Source organism: Bos indicus x Bos taurus, chromosome X (assembly GCF_003369695.1).
Source record: "Bos indicus x Bos taurus breed Angus x Brahman F1 hybrid chromosome X, Bos_hybrid_MaternalHap_v2.0, whole genome shotgun sequence".
In the NCBI taxonomy this organism is placed as follows: domain Eukaryota; kingdom Metazoa; phylum Chordata; class Mammalia; order Artiodactyla; family Bovidae; genus Bos; species Bos indicus x Bos taurus.
Window position 1 is genome coordinate 21,661,328 of NC_040105.1, and position 25,626 is coordinate 21,686,953.

Sequence of the window (25,626 nt, forward strand, 5' to 3'; positions counted from 1 at the left end):
CGGTATGCATGATAAAGTTGGAGAGTTCAACATGTAAAGAGAGCAGCACTCAGGCTGACTGCAAGGTCGATGAGAAAGCACTGAGCTCCTTGGGTCCTGTGGGTACCAGCACGTAGTTGCTCGCTGGCTTCAGAGTTGTTGAAGGTCTTATTTGGATCCCACTTCTGATGCCATAAAACTGTCAAAAATCCAGAAATAACACAATTAAGATTCCCTGGTGGCTCAGTGGTAAAGAATCCGCCTGCCAATGCAGGAGATGTGGGTTTGATCCCTGGGTCAGGAAGATCCCCTGGAGGAGAAAATGGCTACCCACTCCAGTATTCTTGCCTGGAAAATTCTATGGACAGAGGAGCCTGAAGGGCTACAGTCCATGGGGTCACAAAGAGTCAGACATGACTGAGCACACATGTATACACGTAACATAATTAAAATCACCAAATCAACAAATAGTATTTAATAAGAGTTTGTTGTGCACATAAAAACAGTTTGGGGGCTTCCCTGGTGGCTCAGTTTAAAAAAAAAAAATCCACCTGCCAATACAGGGGACACAGGTTCAACCCCTGATCCAGACAGATTCCACATGCTGTGGAGCAACTAAGCCCATGCTCGACAACTATTGAGCCTGTGCCCTAGAGCCCAGGTGCTCCAAATACTGAAGCTTGTGTGCCCTAGAGCCCGTGCTCTGCAACAATAGAGAATGAGAAGCCCACGCACCACTAGAGAGTAGCCCCCGCTTCCCGCAACTAGAGAAAAGCCTGCACAACAACAAAGACCCAGCACAGCCAAAAATAAATAATTTTTTTTAATAAAATAAAAACAGTCTGGGACTGGGGGCTTCTAAATTCAAAGATGGATACGAAGCTCGGGGGCATTAAATCACAGCAGGGCTTATAGAAGTGAAAATGAGAAAGTTATTAATGCTTACAATAACTGGTTATTACAAGGGGGGGAGGTCAAGGTGGCAGGGGATTGGTTAAAAGTGATTACCTCATACCATTTTAAAGACGATAACTCAAGTTTCTTTTATGATTGTCACAGGCATTTACAAGAAATGACCTAGGTTAAGTTTCACTTACTTTCATGAAATAAGCTAGATTTAAGTTGAGCTTACTGGCTTAAATGGTTTTGTCTGCTTGGGGAATTCTCAAATCCCGCCTCCATCTTGTATATAATTTTAACCACATGCACGTGCGCACACACACACACACACACACACACACACACTAAGAGCAATCTGCGTTAATAGACTGAAATAAATGTCTTGGAGCAAGTCTGCCAGAATATGGGTTTGCTCATAAAGGGCACATTCAGGGCCCCTGAAGGTACTGCAGTCTACTGCTGGGAAACGAGAGAAACAGTGTCACTCACTGGAAGCCCAAATTGAATACTTCGGTGACTGGAGCTGCTCCAATTCTAACTGAAGTCTGTGGCTTTCAGTCTGGGACTACAAGGGTTGAGAAACACTCTGAGTAAGGGAGTGGGTGACAGGGAATCAGAGAGGAGTTCACTGTTGATGAGACATGCTCATCAATCATTCCTGGACCAAGAAACCCACAGAAACCAAGCTGCTTTGGCGCTGCCTCCTCCTGCCTGCAGTGAACCTGCAGATGCTCTGCATTCCAGCACTGCCAGCCCACACCACACAGAACTAACGTCAGCCAGATCCAGTCTTCACCAGTTCCTGAGCTTCCCCTCCCTCGTGCTGACGCCACCATGATCACGTCTCCTTCCCACGTGCCTCCCCTCTTCCTCCTTCGTCACCAGAGACACACATACAGAGTCAATGACATTTGAGGGACTAAGAATACAGAGATGAAAAAAGCACAGTCCTGCACAAGGAAATGCAAACAGCCTAAAAGAGAGAGAACAGGAAACAAATCAATATAATATGACTAACTCTAATGGAGCAAGATGCAAAATACTCCTGGTACAGGAAGAGTGAATTGTTCCTGGGCAATGTGATGTAGACAGTATTTTCCTCACCTACTATATTTGTTCCCTGTTGCTGCTGTAACAAATTACCGCAAACTATGTGAGTTAAAATAACACAAATTGATTATCTTACAGTTCTGGATGTCAGATGTCTGACACAGGACTCAGTGGACAAGGTTTTGGCAGGGTTGTTTTCCTTCCTGGAGGTTCTAGGAGAGAATTCATTTCAGAATCCCCTGCAATCCAATTCTGTGGATGGTTTTTAGTTGGCCAAGAGGCTCTTAAGTCTCAGTCAGAGAAAATAAAGATAATGAACAGGAGGAATTTTTCTGATGAATTCTATCTTGCTGCTGCTGCTGCTAAGTCACTTCAGTCATGTCCAACTCTTTGCAACCCCATGGACTGTAGCCCACCAGGCTCCTCCGTCCATGGGATTCTCCAGGCAAGAATACTAGAATGGGTCTCCATGCCCTCCTCCAGGGGATCTTCCTGATCCAGGAATCGAACCCGCATTTCCTGCATTGCCGGTAGGTTCTTTACTGCTGAACCACCAAGGAAGCAAATTCTATCTTAAGTTCCTTAAAAGTAATCAATAGAGCCAATATATTAATTTAATCCATTTATTAAGCACCTACTATATGCCAGGTGCTTTGCTGGGTGCTGAGGCTACAACAATCAAACAGAGAGAGTTCCTGACCTCCAGGAATCCATCACCCAAAGAGAAAAAGTAGAAACATTATCAAATGCACTGTGACAACTGCTCCAATGAATACTGTGCCATAAGATCAGAGGAAGCAATATAAATAATCCATTCTGCTGGGAGGGAGAGTTGGAGGAGTCTTGGTGAGGACATAGGCTAGTGGCCCGTAGAATCACAGGAAGAGGTGACATTTGAGAGTTCTTCCCTTAGGCAAAAAGAGACTAAACTATCCAAATTGAATTGTCCAGTTTCATAAATAAACTTTATAAAGAGGTTAAGAATGTTTTCCAAGGAGTTAAATGGGAATGTTTGTTGTTTTTCTGTCTCACATTATCGCACATACCTGGCTAATTAAAATATGTCACTTTAACTGAAGGTACCCTTGGAGGGTGGCCAGGTATCAATGTTATCAATGTACCCACAGCCCAGCTGCTCATTTCCCAACAAGCAAGCTCCCTAAGTGACCTAGTAGTGTCACTATCACAACTGACCCAGTTGAAACTTATGTTGGAGGCAACCAGGGCTCTGTGTCCTCAGTAGAAGTGAGTTGCACGCACAAGCAAGATAACCGTTTCGCTGCATTCTCAGAGGACTTAGTCCCATACCCAGGGAGAAGTAATGTGCCTGTCTCAGTCAGGATAGTTCTCAGCTGAGCCCCAGATTGCTGAGGGAGATTCATGGCTTGCTAACATAAACTGCTGAGGGAGATTCATGGCTTGCTAACATAAACTTTGTCCCTGGGTGGACAAATCTCCAAGCCATCTCCTCCACATGTCATGTTTGCTCAAGTCAAGATGCATACTTGCTCAAGTCAAGTGCCTACTCTATGAGAGAAATCCTGCTTAATGATAGAGCCACAAGACTGAAGACAACAGTCTGTGCTGCAGAGGGGCTCATATCTGGCTTCTGATTCATCTCACAGATGAGGAAACTGAAACTGAACTTTCTGGTTTCTTTCTCTGGTCTGCTCATGCTGTATTCCCTTTACTGAGTACCTTACTCCCTTCCTGTATTCACAGAGCCCAACTGAAGTTATACTTCTTCTAAGAGGATTTCCTGACTCTGTAATCATTTCCTTTGTCTACATTTCTATTTCACTAAGTCTGTATCTGGCAACTTATTATACTTTTCTCTGTATTATTTCTTTAATTATGTAAAGTGTCCATACTGGTACTCCAATGATACTGCAAGCTTCTAGAAGGCAGGAGTCATCTTTTATATTTCAAACCTGGGCACATAGTTAACTCTCAACATCTAGTCAAGATTTAACTGATTGGATGATGGAAACCAGCTCTCAAGCAGTAATAGGAGGAGAGGAATGGTAAGCAATGCTCCCCCCTTTTAAAGGCTGCTAAGCTGCTGCAGTTAGTGACTCAGCGACTTCACTTTCACTTTCTTTCAACCTGCTGCTAAGTCACTTCAGTCGTGTCTGACTCTGTGCAACCCCATAGACGGCAGCCCACCAGGCTCCCCCGTCCCTGGGATTCTCCAGGCAAGAGCACTGGAGTGGGTTGCCATTTCCTTCTCCAATGCATGAAAGTGAAAAGTGAAAGTGAAGTTGCTCAGTCGTATTAGACTTTTAAAGGCTGGTTTGGTCCTAATACAGCCTTCAAAAACCAGCTGCACTGGGCTTAAAGAACCTTCTACAAGAGCATAACATAAAAATGAAAGGGTCCACATTATAGACCATATTCACAATTTATCCAATTAAAGATTTGGTCCACTGCAGTAGAAAAAAGATGATTTATTATAGCCATGCACACACATGCTAAGTCACTTTAGTCGTGTACAACTCTGTGCGACCCCATGGACTGTAGCCCACCAGGCTCCTCTGTACATGGGACTCTCCAGGCAAGGATACTGGAATGGGTTGCCATGTTATACTCTAGGTGATCTTCCCAACCCAGGGATCAAACCCGTGTCTCTTCTGTCTCCTGTACTGGCAGGTGGGTTCTTTCCCACTAGGGCCACCTGGGAAAGTAAAAGTGAAAGTGACTCAGTCGTATCCGACTCTTTGCAACCCCATGGACTAAAACAGTCCATGGAATTCTCTAGGCCAGAATACTGGAGTGGATAGCCTTTTCCTTCTCCAGGGGATCTTCCCATCCTAGGGATCAAACCCAGGTGTCCCGCATCAGGTGTATTCTTTACCAGCTGAGCCACAAGGGAACTCCAAGAATGCTGGAGTGGGTAGCCTATCCCTTCTCCAGATGATCTTCCCAACCCAGGAATTGAACCAGGGTCTCCTGCATTGCAAGTGGATTCTTTACCAACTGAGCTATCAGGGAAGCCAACAATGTAAATGTTAACCTCAAAAGTTAGCCTCCCCAGCATCCTAAATTTAATTTAAGCAATTTATTATCCATGCATTAACCTAAACCCTTTGAGACTTTTTTTTTGAGGCCAACAGCCTTGTAGGATTTTAGTTCCCCAACCAGGGACTGAATTGGGCCCTCTTCAATGAGAGCGAGGATCCTAATCATTGGACCACCAGGGAATTTCCCACTTAAAGACACTTTTAAATTAAAAATAACTTTTTTATTATTGCCATAAAGGACTGTTTTTTCCTCCCTCTCCCAGCCCTATTCCTAGGGTCTGGCACCACCTATGAAAGCCTGATTAACAGAAGTAGGCATTTAGTAGGGAAAGAGACAGCAACTCTTTGCAGCATTACAATGCCTGAAAGGACATGAAGGTTGGCAGTGGGAAAGGTCTGACTTTTCATAACCATGGTTTATGGACTCTTTCTTTTCTTTCCTTTTCTACCTACTTGTAGGATTCAAGCCCAAGGAAATTTAATCCTTTTCTGACCCCTGGCCTGTCTCATCCAGGAACTAGATGACCAACACCTTCCTGAAGGCTATGGAATGGAAGATGAATGAACGGCTGGGTTTTCCCCACAGGCTGGAAAAAAGGCAAGTCCAGTACTTTCTTCTGGAAAGAAAGAAAGAACTGGAAAAAACAGTCCTTTATGGCAATAATAAAAAAGTTATTTTTAATTTAAAAGTGTCTTTAAGAGGGGAATTCCCTGGTGGTCCAATGATTAGGATCCTCGCTCTCATTGAAGAGGGCCCAATTCAGTCCCTGGTTGGGGAACTAAAATCCTACAAGGCTGTTGGCCTCAAAAAAAAAGTCTCAAAGGGTTTAGGTCTCAAAAGTCTCAAAGGGTTTACTTCTCTTGTGGAAAGGCTGGAGTGGACATTGGGTCTGGGTTGCTTCATGTCTATATTCTTTTCTCTTGTTACAGTAGTGTTTTCCCCCTGGTACTTCAGCAGAACATTTCCCCTAGTAAACTAGGTTCTGGGAAAGGGAAAGGGAGATGAAAAGGAAAGGAAAGGAAAGGAGGAGCAAAAGTCCTGTCATGAGCCTATGTGGGGCAAAAGTTTGCACAACCTTCATACCCCTCTTTTGTCCTATAGTGAGCCAGAACCTGGCACATTGTAGGAAGGCATCTGACAGTGATCTCTTTCACCGAAGAGAAGATATCATTGAAGAATTCCAAAGAACTCACAAAAGAGAAGTGGATTCCCATTAGTAGAACCAGAAAAGCTTATCTAGAGTCTTGAAGGTTAAGTCTTATTTCCTGGCTCCTAAATTTGGCACAGTGCCTGATACCCTGTAATTATATAATAAAATGGATTGATGAAATGACAAAACAGCAGTGATAGCTACCATGTGTTGAGTACTTATCTCAGTGCCTAGCATGTTGAAAATGTATAAAAAATATTTGTTGAATGAAGAGGGAATATCAGGAAGGATAGTGTTATTTATTGAGAACTAATTGGTCAATTATCTTATTTAATCCTCACAAAAACCATGTTGTTGCTGTTTAGTTGCTAAGTCGTATCCGACTCTTTGTGACCCCATGGACTGTAGCCCGCCAGGCTCCTCTGTCCATGGGATTTCCCAGGCAAGAATACTGGAGTGGGTTGCCATTTCCTTCTCTAGGGGATCCTCCCGACCCAGGGATCATACCCATGTCTCTTCTGTCTCCTGCATTGGCAGGCAGATTCTTTACCACTGAGCTACCAGAGAAGCCCTCACAACAACCACAGGAGATCGGTATTCCCATTATTCCCATTTTACAGATAAGGAAAATCAAGGTTTAGATGCACAGTGTCCTTCTCCACCAGAGCACACAGTTTTATACCCCAGACTTGCCCTGAAAAACTGATGGTATGAGTAGATCTGGGTAAGTAGACTCATAACCTCAGTCACATATAATAACAATTGCTGCTAGAATTGGGGGATCCTGAACAGAGGAACCAAACCAGGAAATGAGAAGGCGTCTAGAAAACTAGATGACCATAAGGCCTCAAATCATATTCCTCAAGTTTCCCCTCTCATGTTCATATTCAGCACTTTCTAAGCCTTCAGCCAATTATCTCTCCCTTTCTGGTTTGTTTCCCCATGTGGACAAATGTATTCTACATTTAATTTTTACTTTCATAAATTATAAAGTAAGGACACATGGTTCTAACTTGATGTGTTATCATCAAATGGCTCCCCAACATACTGTAAACAAAACGTTTTGAAATTTGTCCTTTCAGAATTCTATATCTGAATGTTAACTTTCCTAATCTAGAACTCTTTTTCTATCTCAGGCCAGTAAATAAGGGAACTCTATTTCTACTTCTTTACACTATGTTTTGGCAAAAATAGATTTAGAACTTATTACCATTTAATTTGATCCTTTCAGGTGGATCTGAATCTGTCTCATTTATTGGCTAGATCCTTACATACATATCACCCTTATCTATCACTTGGTCCTATCCACCATGGAAGCAGCAAGTGATAAGGGGACAAAAACAAGCATGAAATTCAAAACCAGATGCAAGCTGGTACTGGGGCTTTGTTGTTGCTATTTAGTAGCTAAGTCATGTCCAACTCTTTTTCAACCCCATGGACTATAGCCCGCCAGGCTCCTCTGTCCATGGGATTCTCCAGGCAAGAATACTGGAGTGGGCTGCCATTTCCTTCTCCAGGGGATCTTCCCGACGTAGGGATCAAACCTGCATCTCCTGCATTACAGGCAGATTCTTTAACACTGATCCACCAGGGAAGCCCAGTTCTGAGGGTGCACGGTCCTTATTTTCTACAACTGACATGGACCATTCCTACTGGCCCGTTCTTGGTATGATACAATAAGGTCAAAAGTCAAGACTAGAGGCTTCCCTGGTGGCTCAGTGGTAAAGAGTCTGCCTGCCAATGCAGGAGATACAAGTTCAATCCCTGGTCTGAGAAGATCCCACACGCCACAGAGCAACTAAGTCCACTAAGTCCATGAGTCACAACTATTTAGCCTGTGCTCTGAAGCCTGGGAGCCACAACTACTGAAGCCCACATGCCTAGATCCCATGCTCTGCAACAAGAGAAGCCACCACAGCAAGAAGCCCACACTGCAGCTGGAGAGTAGCTCCTGCTCTCCGCAGCTGGAGAGGGCTCAAGCAGCAGTGAAGACCCAGCACAGCCAAAGATAAATAGATAAATAAATTTCTTTAAAAAGTCAAGATTGGGAGAAAGAACATATCAGGTAAATACATATGAAAACAAAGCTGTATTGCTGTTGTTCATTCGCTCAGTCATGTCCAACTCTTTGTGACCCCATGGACTGCAGCACGCCAGGCTTCCCTGTCCTTCACCATCTCCCAGAGTTTACTCAAACTCATGCCCATTGAGTCGGTGATGCCATCCAACCATCTCGTCTTCTGTCGTCCCCTTCTCCTCCTGTATTAGCTGTATTTATTTCATTAAAATGTACTTAAATAAAAAAACAGTATAAAAATAAAGAGGCACAAACATGTGAACAGGAAAAAGTCACCATGAAAATATAAAAATTCCAAACTTGAGTGCACCTAATAATATTCTTAGTTCAAAATGCATTGCTAAATTTGACTGCTTTAAATTGAAAAACTCCCATATGACCGGAGACACTATTAACAACAACAAAAACCCTAGCACATGTCTGCAAGAAAAAGTAACCAAAAAGAAGAGTGGAGAGAATAATAAATTACATAAAAGAGTTACTACAAATGAATAAGAAAAAAAGAAGCCAACCAAAAATGGGGGCTTCCCTGGTGGCTCAGTGGTAAGAATCCACCTGCTAACGTAGGGGACACAGGTTCAGTCCCTGGTCCGGGAAGATCCCTCATCCCACAGAGCAACTAAGCCTGTGCACGACAACTACTGAGCCCACGTGCCACAGTGACTGAAGCACACTCACCTAGAGCCTGTGCTTCACAACAAGAGAAGCCACTGCAGTAAGAAGCCCATGCACTGCAACGAAGAGTGGCCCCCACACAGTGCAACTAGAGAAAGCCCACGCACAGCAATGAAGACCCAGCACAGCCAGAAATAAATAAAATTTTTAAATGGATAAAGGTCATGGATTGGCAATTCAATAGAAGAAAAAAATATGACCAATAAACACATGAAAAGCTCAATATCATATTAATCTAATTCAAACCACAATAAGATACCACTTTATACCCATATACAAGCAAAAATCATAAAGCGAAATTACCAACTGTTGGTGAGGACAGAGACTGCTAAGAATTCTCACTCACTGCTAGGAGAAGTTGTAAATTGGCCAAATCACTTTGGAGAACAATTTGGCTCTATTCCATAAACTTGAACCCAAATATTTTACCTTTTGACTCAGCATTCCAGTCCTAGGCAAATACCCTATAAATCACTGCTCCTATACTCAAGGACATAGACAAGAATGCTCATAAGAGCATTGCTGGAAAGGGCAGTGGAAGGGGGGAGGACACGATCTAAGTGTTCATCAGTAGGAAATTTTTTTAACTTTGAATCCTCTGAGGATGAATTTGAATGCAATTAGTTCATAATTTATGGCATGAATCACAGTTTCAAGGTTAGGACTTCTTTTTTTGATAGATTTCAATGTTTATAATTTAATATTTCCTTCCTGTATCCCTTTCATGCATATGAATAAGTCTAAACATTAAAATGGGGAAAACATGCACTGCTGGGGTATTAACTGGCTGTCTCCCACAATGGCTCACAAGAAGGTTAAAATGCCTTCTTGAATTTACCATGGTTTAGGTACTGGCCCTCAGATGTGCAAGTCAGAAACCTGATTTGTCACTTCACTAAAGGTAAATCCATGTCCTTATGTGGACTCATATTAACCAAGAAATAACCATGAAATAACAATATCAACTTTGTATTTCATAATGAGATATAAGACTGCCTGGGGCACATGAGAAACCCAGTTATAAACAGAAAATTTATGGATGAGTATGGAATCAGTTGCACTAAGCTAAAACAGTCACTAGACTGTAAGCACCATGAAGGCAAACATTTTCGTCTGATCTTTCCAATGCTAAAATTCCAGAGACAATAACAACACCTGATTCAATAAAAATGTGTTAAATAAATGAATGAATAAGGAGAAACTTAAGTATCTATCTCCACAATATGCAAAAACCAATCTCAAGATTCAGCTACTGGAGTTCTCACATTAAGGTATTCCTGTTCCAGCACAGTGCCAGAGCAGGAGATTTCAATTCTGGCGTCTGGATTCTTTACCTGTGCTTCTAGGACTGATCCCAGTAGACACCTTTAGTTACCTACACTACAGCCATTTCCTTCTAATTTCTTGCTAGGAACATTCCAATTCTGTTCTCAGCAGCAATGTGCCCAACCTCAAAGAACAGATCACCATTCATCTTGCTCAACATATCATCTGTTTCCTTTGCCAAATACTCACTGTCCCAGCCTCCCTTGTAGCCATGGTTAGCCATTACTCAGTATGGTTATTAGGGAAATTAAATGGAGGTAGTCTTGTTCAGGCTTCAGAAGCAGGGGAGCCAGCCTCTGACCAACTTCTGACCTTGCATGGACTATATGCCTGCCTGCAAGCACACCAATTGTTATCAGCAAGTTAGGTAAGATAGGAGTGGGTCTTGGAATCTTTTAAGCCCCTGAGAGCCTGGCCAGCCCCGAAGGGTCTAATGAAATCCTGTAACTCACAAGGTGAAACAAACAACATTGTATAAGTTAAAGAAAAACCAGAGCTGCATGTTTGCACACAAACTGATGATCAGTTTGTGGCCTGGGATTATAAGTGAGAGCCTCCGAAACTGCAATTTGAAGTCTCACCCATGGGGCGGATGTACCACCCGGGACCCTTTCCCAACTGGGACTCCAGATTGCTGTTAACAAGGAATTTCTCAGCACTGTTCAAGTTTAGATGTAGGTTGTCGGCCCAATTTTGTAATATATATGCTGTTATTTCTCTCTATTGTTTCTTTTCTTTTAATGATTGAATATTGAGATTAAGTCAAATAATCCTCTATAAAAAACTGAAATTGTTCTGTGTAATGAGTGGTTTCTTTTGTTAACAAATTAAAAACTTTGGGCAAAACAACTGTCCAATAAGACATTAAAGGAAGACTTCCAGAGTATTCTAGGAAAGATGCTGCTTTCTAGATAAAACAGAGCCTCAGCTGGAGAAAGATTTTTGCTCCTGACCTATCCTCCCTGCTTAGGATGCTGATGTGAGGACATGATGCTTGGAGCTATTGCAGCCCTTTTATGTTAATGAGATGAACTGAGGATAATTGGCATACTGGAAGGGTTTTAAAAGCCTAGGTTCTCTATAACATGGTTAATTGCTGAACTAGCCCTGGAACTGGCTACCTCAAGTCTTCTGAATTGTTTTTTAAGCTTTTATGACTTACTTAAGTTACTCTAATTAACTGTTAGCTATAGTCAAAAGCATTCCTAATTGATACAGTGATTGAGTTTGTTAAAAGATATACTTTTTCACTTTAGGTATGTTAATACATTCAGTCAGTTTATAGTCAAATATTAACTGGCCTGGGATACAGTTTGAATATCTCTGCTTGATTTTTAATTTCACTTTCAGAAGCTATGCTAATTTCACTGATTTCTAATACCACTACACAAATCATGCAACCACCAACTGTGACAGTGCTAAGCACCTTACACCTCCTTTCCCGCACTCTTCTGCCTGATATGTTCTTTCCTTCAAATCCTTCCAAGTTGTGCCAGGTCACTGGCACTTCTGAACCAAAATAATCTCTTTCATCATGATAAACAGAACTAATTTCAACACTGAATGAATCAGAATGTAGCTGATGTTATCCTCAAGAAAAGCTTCTGAATTCCATTTGTGGGAGTCTGGATATGGAGGTAAATAAAAGATGCTTTGGGTATTTGCTTTGGTGATTTGTTATCTGACAGGTATAAGATATCAGAAACAGGAGTAGTTCTACACTTCTGTTTGTCCCATCTGTTTTTTATTCCTCTTTTTCCGTCTTCCCTTGTATTATTTTGTATGAATCTATTTTATCCCCTCTATTGACTTACTCAATTTCCAGACTATTCTAATTTGTTGAAAACCACAAACAAACATATCCAAGAATTCCAGTGAATACCAAGCAGCACAAACACAAAGAAAACCACATCATGGCACTACAGAATCAAATTTCTCAAAACTAGTGATGAAGAGAAAATCTTAAAGTTAAGACAAATCTCTGGTTTTTCATCAAAAACCGTGCAAACCAAGACAATGGAACAACATCCTTAAACCACTGGAAGAAAAACACCATCAACCCAGAATTTTATATCCAGTGTAAATTGTTTTTCATTGTTATAGATTGCTGAAGATAAATGAAGAATACTTAACCGCCACTCACAGCTCTTTAACAGCTTTTTGTTTTTAACCATGGATTCACAGACTAGGTACTGAAATAAAGAATGGAACAATGTTCCATCTGCTGTCCTGCCCATATTCTTAGCACTATAACTGCATAATTTCCTTCTATTTGGTACAACATTAAAATATATGTAAAAAGGAGAAGGAAAAAAAGTTGTGTGAATTAACATGTTCTGCATAATGCCTTTTCAACCTTTTCTCCTATTTCCACCAAGTTTGTCTCTTTTAAAAAATCTCTGCATATGGTTTACAGTTGGAATGTTAATTAGGTCAGAGAGAGGTCCACTTCTAGAGACAGGATTGTAAATAATTTATCCTGGATGCTATGTTCCGGATTGGACTTTGTCCACATGATGTCTGGCTAGGCAGATTAAAAAAAACTCCAGGTAGAATACAATAGGTATTACAATACTGATTACCCAGCCTCTGTGATGATTCCACTGGAGGAGACCTCACTGGTTGGCAAGCATTAACAGAATCATTGCACATTTATTATTCATGAGGAAGGTGAAGCTTCGTGACAAAAGTCAATGAATAAGAGAATAATCCCTGTGTAAGGCAGGACAAAAATTGGCTTGGGACAAATCTTTCTCTCTCCCCATTGGACCATTCACAATCATTCTTCCTCATCCAAAAATTGTTACAGTCTTTATTTTACTAAATAGACAGAAAGGAATATACATTTAGAGGTCAGTTCTTCTGATCCCTCCCTACCCTATGCACACCACACATGCAGGGAAGCTGCTCTTTTCACAGTATTCTAAGTACTTCACAAAGGGCTTTACAGCAGCATTTAATATTCACAACCTTAGGAGAAGGAAACAATTATTATTAACTCCATTTGACATACAAGTACACTGAGATATAAGAATCTTGTCCAAAATCATACAGCTGGTAACCGGCAGTGCTGGGATTTGCATCCATGTCTGCTGGGCCTCAAAGATTCTGCTTTTTCTGCCACATAAGTGCATTCAGCTCCACCTTCCAATAAGTATTTACTGAGTCAACTATCTTTTGGCTTCACACCAACAGGATGGCATTCTCAAAGTCACTTGCTTGGATGAGAAAAACCACTCTTCCTGTCAGGTGATTGAGCATGTATTCTACCTATGAAAGAAGAACATAAATGAAGAGCTGTGGACCATTTTCAAAAGTACTGGGACAGCACTCATCTCAGAAAGAAGAATGCTATTGTGGTGCCCCAGATTCGATGACTAGATGTTCACAGAGGAGTCTTCTATGAGAGAAAGTCCTATGGTCTCTGGAATTCTTCTGTGAATGAGCCTGGCTGGAGGCAGCTTTCTACAGCCTCTTAGGATGGCAGGGATCTCCCCAGCAAATTAACTGTTTCTAGTTGTCCCAGTAGGGGCTCCTGATCCATACTGCAGAGTCTTACTTGTCAGTCCCATTCTTGGGATGTGGACATGGGTATAAGGCAGAGAAAGAAGGTTTACAAAGAGGGAGACACTGGGGAGACTGGAACTATCAAGAGTGTGCATTCCTTTTTGTAATTAAAACAAGGCATGTGCCATCTGCAGCAACATGGATGGACCTAGACTTTGTCACACTGAGTGAAGTAAGTCAGACAGAGAAATATCGTATGACATCACTTATATGTGTAATCTAAAAAGAAATGATACAAATGAACCTACCTAAAAAACAGAAAGAGACTCACAACTCAGAAAATGAGCTTACGGTTGCCAGGCAGGAGGGATAGTAAGGGAGATTGGGAAGGTCATATCATATACACACTGCTATATTCAAAATGGATACCCAACATGGACCTTTGTATATGTGCCAGCCTGGATGGGAGGGGAGTTTGGGGGAGAATGGATACATGTATATGTATGGCTAAGTCCCCTCACTGTTCACCTGAAACTACCACAACATTGCTAATTGGCTATATACCAATACAAAATAAAAAGTTTAAAGTTTGGGAAAAAATAAATAAATAAAACAAGGCATGTGCTAGTAAAACTTAATTTGTAAGAAGTGGACCAAATGTGTTGAATGTTTACAATTTTTCACCTGAGCTCCAGCCTTAAGACAATGTTTGTTTTTAAATTTTCCATTTTTCCCAGAAAATCTATGAGGACTATAATTCCACAGTGGTGTAGTAAAAGATCTCTTGACTAGGGGTTAAGAGACTCCTGTTGTATTTCTGACTTTGCCACTTTCTAGCTGTGTGGAAAGTACCTTGGACAAGCACTTAACCCTCTCTGGGCTTCAGTTTCTTAGCTATTAGGTAAGGAATTTGGACTAGAGAATCGCTAACATTCTATGCTTCTATGATAGAAATCTCAACAACACAGGTTGGAGGGCTTCAGAGGAAAAAAAAAACCTATTCTCCCAGATTATATTCATCCAGGCCAGCTTTATTTAAATTATTTTAGGGACTTCCCTGTAGTCCAATGGTTAAGAGGCTGCCTTCCAATGTATGGGACACAGGTTTGATCCCTGGTCCAGGAAGGTTACACATGTCCAGAGCAACTAAACCCGTGCACCACACCTACTGAAGCCCACATGCCCTAGAGCCTGTGCCCTGCAGCAAGAGAAGCCACTGCAAGGAGAAGCCCGCACCAGCAACTAAGAGTAGCCCCCATTCACTGCAACTAGACAAAGCCCACATGCAGCAATAAAAACCCAGCACAGCCAAAAATAAAGAAATTAATTAAATTATTTTTAAAAATTTGTTTGGTTTCATTCCCTGTTTTCCCTGAAGCTCTGGAATGGAAATGTATAAATCACCTTAAAAGAGCAACAAATATCTTTTTTCCCACCTTTGGAGAAATGTCTATTCAAATCCTTTGCCCATTTTGGGGTGGGGGGTGGTTTCTGAAATTTTTATTTTAGTTTTTTTTTTAATTATTTTATTCAAATACTTTATTTTTTAAAACTCTTTATTTTGTATTGGGGTATAACTGTTTAATAATGTTGTGATAATTTTAGATGAACAGCAAAGGGACTCAGCCATACATGTACATGTATGCATTCTCCAAAACTTCCCCCCCATCCAGGTTGTCACATAAAACTGAGCAGAGTTCCATGTGCTGTACAATAGGTCCTGGAACCAAATATCTTTTTAATTCATCAGAATTTAGATGACAAAGTGGAACATATGTAAAAATAGTAATGATACAAGGTAATTAAGACTAAATGAAATCACATCTGTAAAATGCCAAACAAGGCATATCACTCATAGTAGGTGCTAGGAAATGCTAGTTGCATATCTATCTTGGTTCTTCCTCGCCTATAGTACCCTCTTATAATTAATCTTTTAAGGATAACTTAAAATGTATCACAGTTTTCCCAATTCTATGGTCTAGGTCCTCTTTTGATCTTCTTGCATCCTTCTCCTACCTCCATCATCCCCCTAAAAGAAACGACTCATCTCCATATCCTCCACCTCCTGAATGATTCTCATGTAATAATTTCTGTGGTCTCCAGCAGAATATGCCCAACATCCACTCATACCAGGGCCAGAACATGGGTCTGTTCCTTGCTGCACAGGACACATACTGCTTGCTTGGATTTCACTCCCTTCCATTTCCTTCTCTGAAGTATCCTCTATTTTCCTGAATTCACTGTTAATATTTAGTTGCCAGTTTATGAATGGTACAGAAATTGGTAAACTAGATTCTGACCTTTAAAATCTATTGCGTGTACCCAGGGGGCATAGGGAAAAGAGGGGGTGTCTTATACTTTTTGCCCTAACAGGCAATTATTTCCTATGATCTCCTTACTAAGTAACCGCCAAGCCCAGATTCAAAGAGCTGAGCTGATGCTTTAGGAGGCCTAGGAATGACTAATCACACTTTCAGATTGCCTAGTCATTTATGAAGAGTTAGAGCCTTGATCCCTGAGCTGAATGTTGGGCAGTAGTCTTCCCTTTGGATTTGACTTCACAAGGGGAGAGAGGGAGGCCTGCCTGGAGGAGGTAGGTCACACAGGTTCTGACTGTTCCTGTCCTTTTTCTCCAGAAGGCTGGATCCCTTCCAACCATAACTAGAACTGTAAGGGCCTGGGATGTTGAACTGTAAGTCCCTGGAGGGCACAGACCATACCATATTGGTTTCAGCATTTCCCAAGCAAAATGTTTGGCAGGAAACAGACCTTAATAAATGCTTGGTAAATGCAGGCTATTACTGCCCTTTAAATGCAGACAGACTCCAGGGTTTCCCTCAGGAATCTGCCTCCTGGTGTTTACACCTCTTGTGATCCTCTGCTTGAGTGCATTCAGGATCTGTTACTTGCTTTTAACCAACAGAATATGGCAAGGATGATAGGGTGTCACTCCTAGGATTATGCTACATTATGTAAAACTCTCTTGGCTAAGAATCCATGCTCCCAATGCAGGGGGGCAGAGTTCCATCCCTGCTCAGGCAACTAGATCCCCGACTCTTTGCGACCCCATGAACCGCAGCACGCCAGGCCTCCCTGTCCATCACCAACTCCCGGAGTTTACCCAAACCCATGTCCATTGAGTCGGTGATGCCATCCAACCATCTCATCCTCTGTCGTCCCCTTCTCCTCCTGCCCTCAATCTTTCCCAGCATTAGGGTCTTTGCTGCAACTAAAGATCCCACATGCCACAACTAAGACCTGGTGCAGCCAAAATTAAACAAACAATCAATCAAACAAAAACCTCTCTCCTGCCAGGCAACAAAAGCAAAAAATAATAAATGGGACTATATCAAACTTAAAAACAACCAAAAAAATTTCTAAAAACTTCTGCATATCAAATGAAACAACAGAGTAAAAAAGCAACCTACTAAAAGGGAGAAAACATTTGCAAACCACATATCTGTTAAGAGGTTAACATCCAGAATATAGAAAGAATTCCCACAGCTCAACAATAACAAATAATCTGATTTTTAAATAGGCAAAGGACTTGAATAGACATTTTTCCAAAGAAGATATACAAACGGCCAATAAGCATATGAAAAGACACTCAACATCACTACTAATAGGAGAATCGAAAATCAAAATAACAATGAAATATCACCTCACACCTATTAGGAAGACCACTAGAAATTTTTAAAAAACAGAAAATAACAAATGCTGGTACAGATGTGGAGGAAAAGGAATCCTTGTGCACTGTTGATGGGAATCAAAAAATTAAACACAGAACTACCATACAACCCAGCAATCCTACTTCAGGGCACATATCCAAAATCATTTAAAAGAGTATCTTGAAGTGATATTTGCACACCTGTGTTCACTACACCATTACTCATAATAGCAAAAAGGTGGAAGCAACCTAAATGTCCACTGATGGATAAATGGATGAAGAAATGTGGTATATACATAAAATGGAATGTTGTTCAGTCTTTGAAAAGAAGGACATTTTGTCATAGGCTACAACATGGATAAACTTTGAGAACATTATATTAAATGAGACAAGTCATAAAATGATACAGTATGACTCCACTTATAAGAGGAACCTAGAGTAGTCAAACTCAGAGACAGTAAGTAGAATGGTGGTTACCAGCAGGCTAGAGGAAGGGGCGGAGAAGGCAACGGCACCCCACTCCAGTACTCTTGCCTGGAAAATCCCATGAATGGAGGAGCCTTGTAGGCTGCAGTCCATGGGGTCGCTGAGGGTCAGACACAACTTCACTTTCACTTTCACTTTTCACTTTCATGCATTGGAGAAGGAAATGGCAACCCACTCCAGTATTCTTGTCTGGAGAATTCCAGGGACGGGGGAGTCTAGTGGGCTGCCGTCTATGGGGTCGTGCAGAGTCGGATAAGACTGAAGTGACTTAGCAGCAGCAGCAGCAGCAGAGGAAGAGGGGCTTCCCTGGGGGCTCAGGCAGTAAACAATCTATCTACAATGCAGGAGACCTGGACTGGGAAGATCTCCTGGAGGAGGGCATGGCAACCCACTCCAGCATTCTTGCCTGGAGAATCCCCATGGACAGAGGAGCCAGGTGGGCTACAGTCCATGGGATTGCAAAGAATCGGACATGACTGAGAGACTAAGCACAGCACAAAGCACAGAGGAAGGGGAAAGGGAGTTGTTCAATAGATACAGAGTTTCAGTTTTGCAAGACAAAGAAGTCCTAGAGATCTATTACACAATACTATGCATCAGTAGTTAACACTACTGCATCATACACGCAAAAATGGCTAAGGCAGTAAATTTTGTTTTGTGGTTTTTTTCACAATAAAAAAAATGACTCTATTTTGCTAGCAGACTGCTCTAGACACTCTCCATGCTGGCCTGATGAAGTAAATAGCCATATTGGGTAAGCCCTCATTACAAGGAACTGCAGGCAACTTCTAGAAATCATGAGTGGCATCAACTGACGGGCATTAAGAAACTAAGACCCTCGGTCAAGGAAATGAATGAATTCTGCCAATGCTAATGACTTGAACTTGCAAGTGGATTCTTCCTCGTCCACGCTGCCACATGAAAATACAGTCTGGCTGACACCCTGAGCAAAGGACCCAGCTAAGCCATGCCTCAACTTCCAAATGACAGAAACCGTGATGATAAATGCATGTAATTTAAGCCACCAAGTTTGTGGTAATGTGTTATGTGGCAATAGCTAACTACCACAAAAGCGATGGTATAACAAAACTTGCTTTCAAATAACTACCTTTCTGTTGTGGAACCATGAAACAAAGTGTCCAGGATAGAGAGCAAAGGCCATTGGGACAGCAAGACCAGTCTTAGCTTTGGAATATGTCCATATCTTTGCCTAAAAGTCACTCAGCCTCTATGCCTGGTTTCCAGGGGGCAATCCCTGTGGATTTACCACAGTTGCCAATGTTCCAGCCTCCTGACAAGGAGCATTAGAAAGGAAGAAAGGAGGCATGATCATCTCTCTTGAACTTCAACCAAAGGGTCTCACTGGTCTCTCTCCAACACAATTTTTTATGATCCTCAGCAAGAGCCCCATGGAGGGCAAGAGTGACAGCCTGGGATGGATTTAGGCTAGGATGGCAAACACATTCCATCTTATAAACAGATAGGGGCTGCTTGGGATAGCTTCTTGCAGCAGGACAATGTCTCTGCTCCATCTTCTGATACAGCTTTTCATTCCCAGCCTTGCTATAGATATTCCTTGTGGTGAAGGTCAGAAATGAGCACAGCTGGGCATGTTCCAGGGAATTAAAATATAATCACCCCTATTTCTGCATATTCCCAAACAGCATTTACCACCTCCAATCTCCATCTCTGGCCAAGGAACATCTTAACCCCACTTCTTTCTGCGGTGAAAGCAATGGACACTTTGTGACCATCTGGCTCTCTCCTCCTTCCATGTGTGTGTAGTAGTGGCAGGAGAGATGACATCATCAGAGGTAGGCAACAGCAGTGATTGAGAGGATATAGGCCATCTGAGCTTTGGCTACAGAAAGCCAGAAACCCTAAGGTGGTCAGTCTTTCCCACAAGTCAAAGTCACTGTCTCATACCTCCATATCTTCCCAGGTGTGCCAGCAGAAAGGAAAGCACTTTCTTGGTGCCAATGAGAAAAGAATGATTGGTATGGCTTGGATCACAATATTGACCAAGGGCGTGGCATGTTCTGATTAGCAGCTCCCTGACCAAGAAAAGGGCTTCCCAGGTGGCGCTAGTGGTAAAGAATCTGCCTGCAGGAGACAGAAGAGACAGGGGTTCAATCCCTGGGCTGGGAGGATCCCCTGGAGAAGGAAATAGCTACCTCACTCCAGTATTCTTGCCTGAAGAATCCCATGGATGGAGGAGCCTGGGGGCTACAGTCCGTAGGGTCACAAAGAGCACACACGCATGACCAAGAAAAAGCATCTAGCTGTGTGTGTGTGTGTGTGTGCACTAAGTTGCTTAAGTTGTGTCCAACTCTTTGCAACCCCATGGACTGTACCCCACCATGCTCCTCTGCCCGTGGAATTCTCCAGGCAAGAATACTGGAGAATGGTTGCCATTTCTTTCTCCAGGGCATCTTCTGGACCCAGGGATCAAACCTGTGTCTCTTACATCTCCTGCACTGGCAGGAGGGTTGTTTACCACTAATGCCACCTGGGAGTAAGGGGAAATAATTTTTCAAAAGCAGGAAATGCTGTTCTGGGAAACAAATATCCGCCCATCACAAGCTGTGATCTTCTCTCTCACTCAATATACATTTCAGGTGGTACCACAAGGTCCTGGTTCCTGTCATACCTGTGCTTCTTGCAATGGGCAGCGAATTCTCCTTCTGCCTAAGCCAGTTAGAATGGGGTAACTTCACTTGCAAACAAGAGGCCTGGTTAATACTTCGCTTATTACTGACCAGGCTCTTTCAACTGCGGCCTGAAGTCATATAATACTTTACATTTACAAAGAGAAGTCTTACACTTTTCATGGTTTACTCCCAAAGATGAAGAGCTTTCCATGTCCTAAATTGTAGTTTCTCAAAATGAAAGGTAAGGTAAAGAAAAGAAAGGAAGGTATCTTGGCCAGTAATTCAACTACATATCAATAAAAAATAAATTTGAAAAGAAAGAAAATTCTGGCCCCAAACAAGATGCTTTCTTGGAGCTGGTTGTATTTATTCATTGATCATTCTCACAGGTTATCACCCACCTGTGTTATGTAGAAAGAAAAACACCCTCTGAGAAAGATCTATTACAACCTGTGGAACACAGACATGTTACCAAAATTTAGATAATTCAAGCTAGAATGAGCACATCTAAAGAGTCATCTCAAATTACACTTTCAGGTACTGAGGACCTGAAGTTTTAGAGTGTTTCTCTGGCTCCAGACCAACAAAATTACATCTCTGCTTACCTAGCAATTTCACTTTTAGGAACCTACATAAGAAAACAATCAGAAAGCTGGGCTAAAACTTGGATAAAAAGATGTTTATCAAAATATTATTTATCACTGGAAAAACACCTGAGTCTTCAACAATAGAATGGTATAATAAATTGCACACAATGCAACTCTAAGGAGTCATTATATATATTTAATTTAAATACACTCACTGGCATGGAAAAATACTTTATACTATTAATAGTAATAATGCTAACAATTATACCAGGTACGATGCTGGGTACTTCTTTTTTTGTGGGGGGGGTGGGTGCGCACACCACACTATTTGTGGAATCTTAGTCCCCCAACCAAGGACTGAACACCAGGCCCTTGGCAGTGAGAATGCAGAGTCCTAACCACTGGACCACCAGGGAATTCCCACTAGGTACTTTATATGTATTACTTTGCTTAATCCTTACAACAATTACCATATGAAGGATACTATTAATATTTCCTCATTACAGATGAAGAAACAGTGACTTAACAAGGTTACGTAGTGACGTAATCACATAGGCGGGGAGTGTGTGAGGACAAAGCTGTAGTAGATAAGAAAGTGAAAGTGAAGTCGCTCAGTCGCGTTCAACTCTGTGACCCCATGGACTGCAGCCAACCAGGCTCCTCAATCCACGGAATTTTCCAGGCAAGAGTACTGGAGTGGGTTGCCATTTCCTTCTCCAAGGGATCTTCCCGACCCAGGGATTGAACCCAGGTCTCCCGCATTGCAGGCAGACACTTTTACTGTCTGAGCCACCAGGGAAGCCCAGTAGATAGGAAGCTAATACACTATTCAGCAGGAGAGGCATTATAGATACATGATTCCAACTTTTTATTACATAGGCATAACACACACAGGTTATTTTTAAAATATTTTTAAGCGAATACAAGCAAGCACAGACCAGTCAGAATGGACGCTGCAACCAATCAGAATGGAAGCCAGGAGTAAACAACCCAAATGGCCATCTGAGTTCAGTAAGCCTTTGCTGTGTAACGAAAAACCCTGAAGTGTAGTGGCTTAAAACAAGCATTCTATTGACTCATGATTCTGTGGATTGATAACATGGGCTGGGAACAGCAAAGAGGTTTTTCTACTGGTCTTACCTAGGGTTACTTGTGTAGCTACAATCATTTGACAGCTCGACTGGGACTAAATGGTCCAAGATGGTGTCACTTATGTATCTGGCCTTACATATGCATGAAATCTTTCATCCTCAAGGAGGCTAGCTCAAGCTTCCTCATATGGCAGCAGCAGCAATCCAAGAGAACGTGAGCAGAAGCTTTATGATCTCTTGAGGTCTTGCTTAGAAGTTGTACACTACCACTTTTACTGTATTTTATTGGTCAAGGCAAGTCACAAAGCCAGTCCAAATTCAAGGAGTGGGGAAACAGACTCCACCTCTTGATGGGAGGAGCTTCAATGAATTTGCGGCCATTTTAATTCACTACACTGTCCATACCAACTTAGTATCAGCCCTACCTGTGTATGTACATAGAAAAGACTAGAAGGAAGTCAGCCTACTAATTGGAATTATTATTAACTTTTTCTATTTCTGTATTTCTCCAATTTTCCTAATCAATATGCATTATTTTTATAAACAGAAAAAAAAAACTATGACACCTTCCATAACAGTTTAATAGAGCAAATTGGACAGCTTCACTTTGGCATGGAAATCAACAGAATTCCTTCTTTCCTAGTTCTACCATTTCCTAGCTGTGGCAGTTTTGTAGCCCTCTGAGCCTCCGGTTTTCTCTGTTGCAAAGATGGAGCTAACATTAGCTATTTCACAAGAGAGCTGTTATCAAATGAGACAATGACTGTAAAACACCCATGATGTCCCTGGCCGTTTCCTTTCCTGCGACTCTTCTCCTGCTCAGACCTCTTCAGTTATAGGATTATCTTTCTGATAAAGATTAAATCTGGTTGTAAGTAAGTAAGTGAAGTCGCTCACTTGTATCTGACGCTTTGCGACCCCGTGGACTACAGCCTACCAGGCTTTTCCAGGCAAGAATCTGGAGTGGGTTACCATTTCCTTCTCCAGGGGATCTTCCCAACCCAGGGATTGAACCCGGGTCTCCCACGTTGGAGGCAGATGCTTTAACCTCTGAGCCACCAGGGAATCTGGTTGTAGTAAACTATAAATATATCTCTAAAGTAAACTGTATGTCCTGAGGGCTTCTTTCAAAACTTAGACCTACTTTATTATAAACCCCCAAGTACCTAGCATAAGAGTCAATAAATAGTTGTTGATTTGTTGACTCATTAACAAAATAAAATTTTCCAAATGCTAGGCTGCTACTGCTGCTAAGTCACTTCAGTCGTGTCCGACTCTGTGCGACCCCATAGACGGCAGCGCACCAGGGTCCCCTGTCCCTGGGATTCTCCAGGCAAGAACACTGGAGTGGGTTGCCATTTCCTTCTCCAATGCATGAAAGTGAAAAGTGAAAGTGAAGTCGCTTAGTTGTATCCGACTCTTAGCGACCCAATGGACTGCAGCCTACCAGGCTCCTCCGTCCATGGGATTTTCCAGGCAAGAGTACTGGAGTGGGGTGCCATTGCCTTCTCCGAAATGCTAGGCAGTTAACCTCTTTCTATGCAGTTTTAAATTTAAATTCCACTATCAGGAGCAGGTAATGTTGGTCACTCATGGCATCTATCTATTCCTGACAATGGAGAAACCTAACTTGATTCATAAAGAAAATCCACATTTCTTAGGGTTCTAAGCTTGTGCAAAAAACACAATCAATGAGCTTTGTCTAGCCACCTGTTTTTCTGAATGGGCCCTTATTGTCATAATGGCAAAGTGAAGCATAAAAACATGAAACTGAAACCAGAAAAGCAGAATAAATAGAAAAACATATATTATGTGTTTTAATGACAAACAACCATTATTCTAAAAGACTAAGTAGACCACATTGAAAACGGCCTTGTTTTTGCTTCAAGGAGGCAGTTATTATTAATGCTTAGTCACAGAGTTCTAACTTACTGTTAGTACTAATTCTGTAACAAGCTCTCCTGGGTCTTCCCACAACACAAAACAAAGCAGAGGAAGGAAGGGCTTATGTACGGTCATCCCAAGTGCAATGGTGTCAGGAAACACTACCTAACGTGGCTTAGGCAGATGAGAATCAATGCTATTTTTAAAGATGTTTGAGAAACACATTCCATAAACTCTCACAATGACTCACTACGCATGATATCCGCAGAGGGTGGGAAGGGGAGTTACTTTTGCTTTCTTTTCTACCTACAGGATATTTTGAGCAGAGGCAGAGAGTTATGTTGAATGTTGGGGGAGGGGGTCATTTGGTGATAATCCAACCTACAGACTGAAAACATTGCAGGCTCCTTTTATGCTTTCGCTCTGACTCAGTCAGGAACCCAGGCTAGGCAGCCAAAGCAGGGCCCTCAGAAGGCCTGTCTGGGAAGGTGGTTTGTAAATAAAAACCTGTATCTGCAAAAGGATGGAGTACTTGCTCCAGTTGGGTATAACCCAGGAAGAGCTATAAACTAATCCAACTGTTCTCAAACATTTTCCTCTCAGGAAATTTAAAAATCATTGAGAAATTCTAAAAGCTGAACTTTGAAAAGTCTAGAAAACATGAGAACATACAAACACACCTTCCTTTAGTCACCAAAGCAAGGATGTCATCACACATCCTGTAAATTTGTAATTACTTCAAAATAAAAAGTTTTAAAGGAGGGGAGAAGAAGCGCAGGGAATGAGCAAGGAGGGAATGTAACAACTTTAAACAGCAATGGAAGCCAGAAGATAGATGTCATCAATATGCTGAGAGAAAGGAACTTCCAACCTCAGATTCGTTCACAGTGAAATAAATCCTCCAAGAACTTTAGGATAACTGAAAGACATATTTAGACAAGCAAAACAGAAAATGTTCTATGAGCGGACCCTCACTAAATGCAAGTCAGAAGGAGTGTACCTCAGGCACAAGTGTTTCCATAGGAAAGCCAGAGATTTTAAGAAAAAAATAAAAATGAAAAAAGTAAGAAAGAAAATATTCTGTTAACTCTAAAAATTACCAGCAGAGGGGGAAAGAATTATTGAGGAAGCCAAATAGCTTACCTTGGGAAATTCTAGAAAACACAACATGCAAGCACACATTCCTTCAGTCATGAGAGCAATGACGTCATCATACATCAGTTCTCTGGAAAATTCCAGCGAAACTAAGAAAGGCAAATGAAACCCTATTACTATGAAGCTAGTTCTGAAATGATCTTGGGACCCACACGGGCCCCCAGACCACCCTATGGGAGCCGCTACTCTCATCCCCTCACTGCTCAAAGCCAGGTGTCTCCACAGAAGAAACTGTCAAGTCATTGGTCCAGGGCCCAAAGGGGAACCTCTCTCTTCCTTTTGCAAAGGTCACTTCGGGGACGCCTAGGCTGGGAGGTTGGACTTTCGGGAAGCCTCTACCATGTGCCACGAGAGGGCGCCACTAGAGAGCTCAGCCTAGCGCCTCGCCGCCGCACCCCGCCCGCGCCGGCCAGGTTCACA

At 42.0% G+C, this 25,626-nt stretch overlaps 1 long non-coding RNA gene across 1 annotated transcript; it reads right to left on the minus strand.

Annotated features, from left to right (window-relative positions):
- On the minus strand, positions 1–25,552 carry LOC113887866. The gene is made up of 2 exons (XR_003509845.1): positions 25,195–25,552; positions 1–178 (listed from the first exon to the last, which is right to left on the minus strand). It is a non-coding gene; the product is annotated as an uncharacterized LOC113887866 (long non-coding RNA).
- Positions 25,553–25,626: the final 74 nt, after the last annotated feature.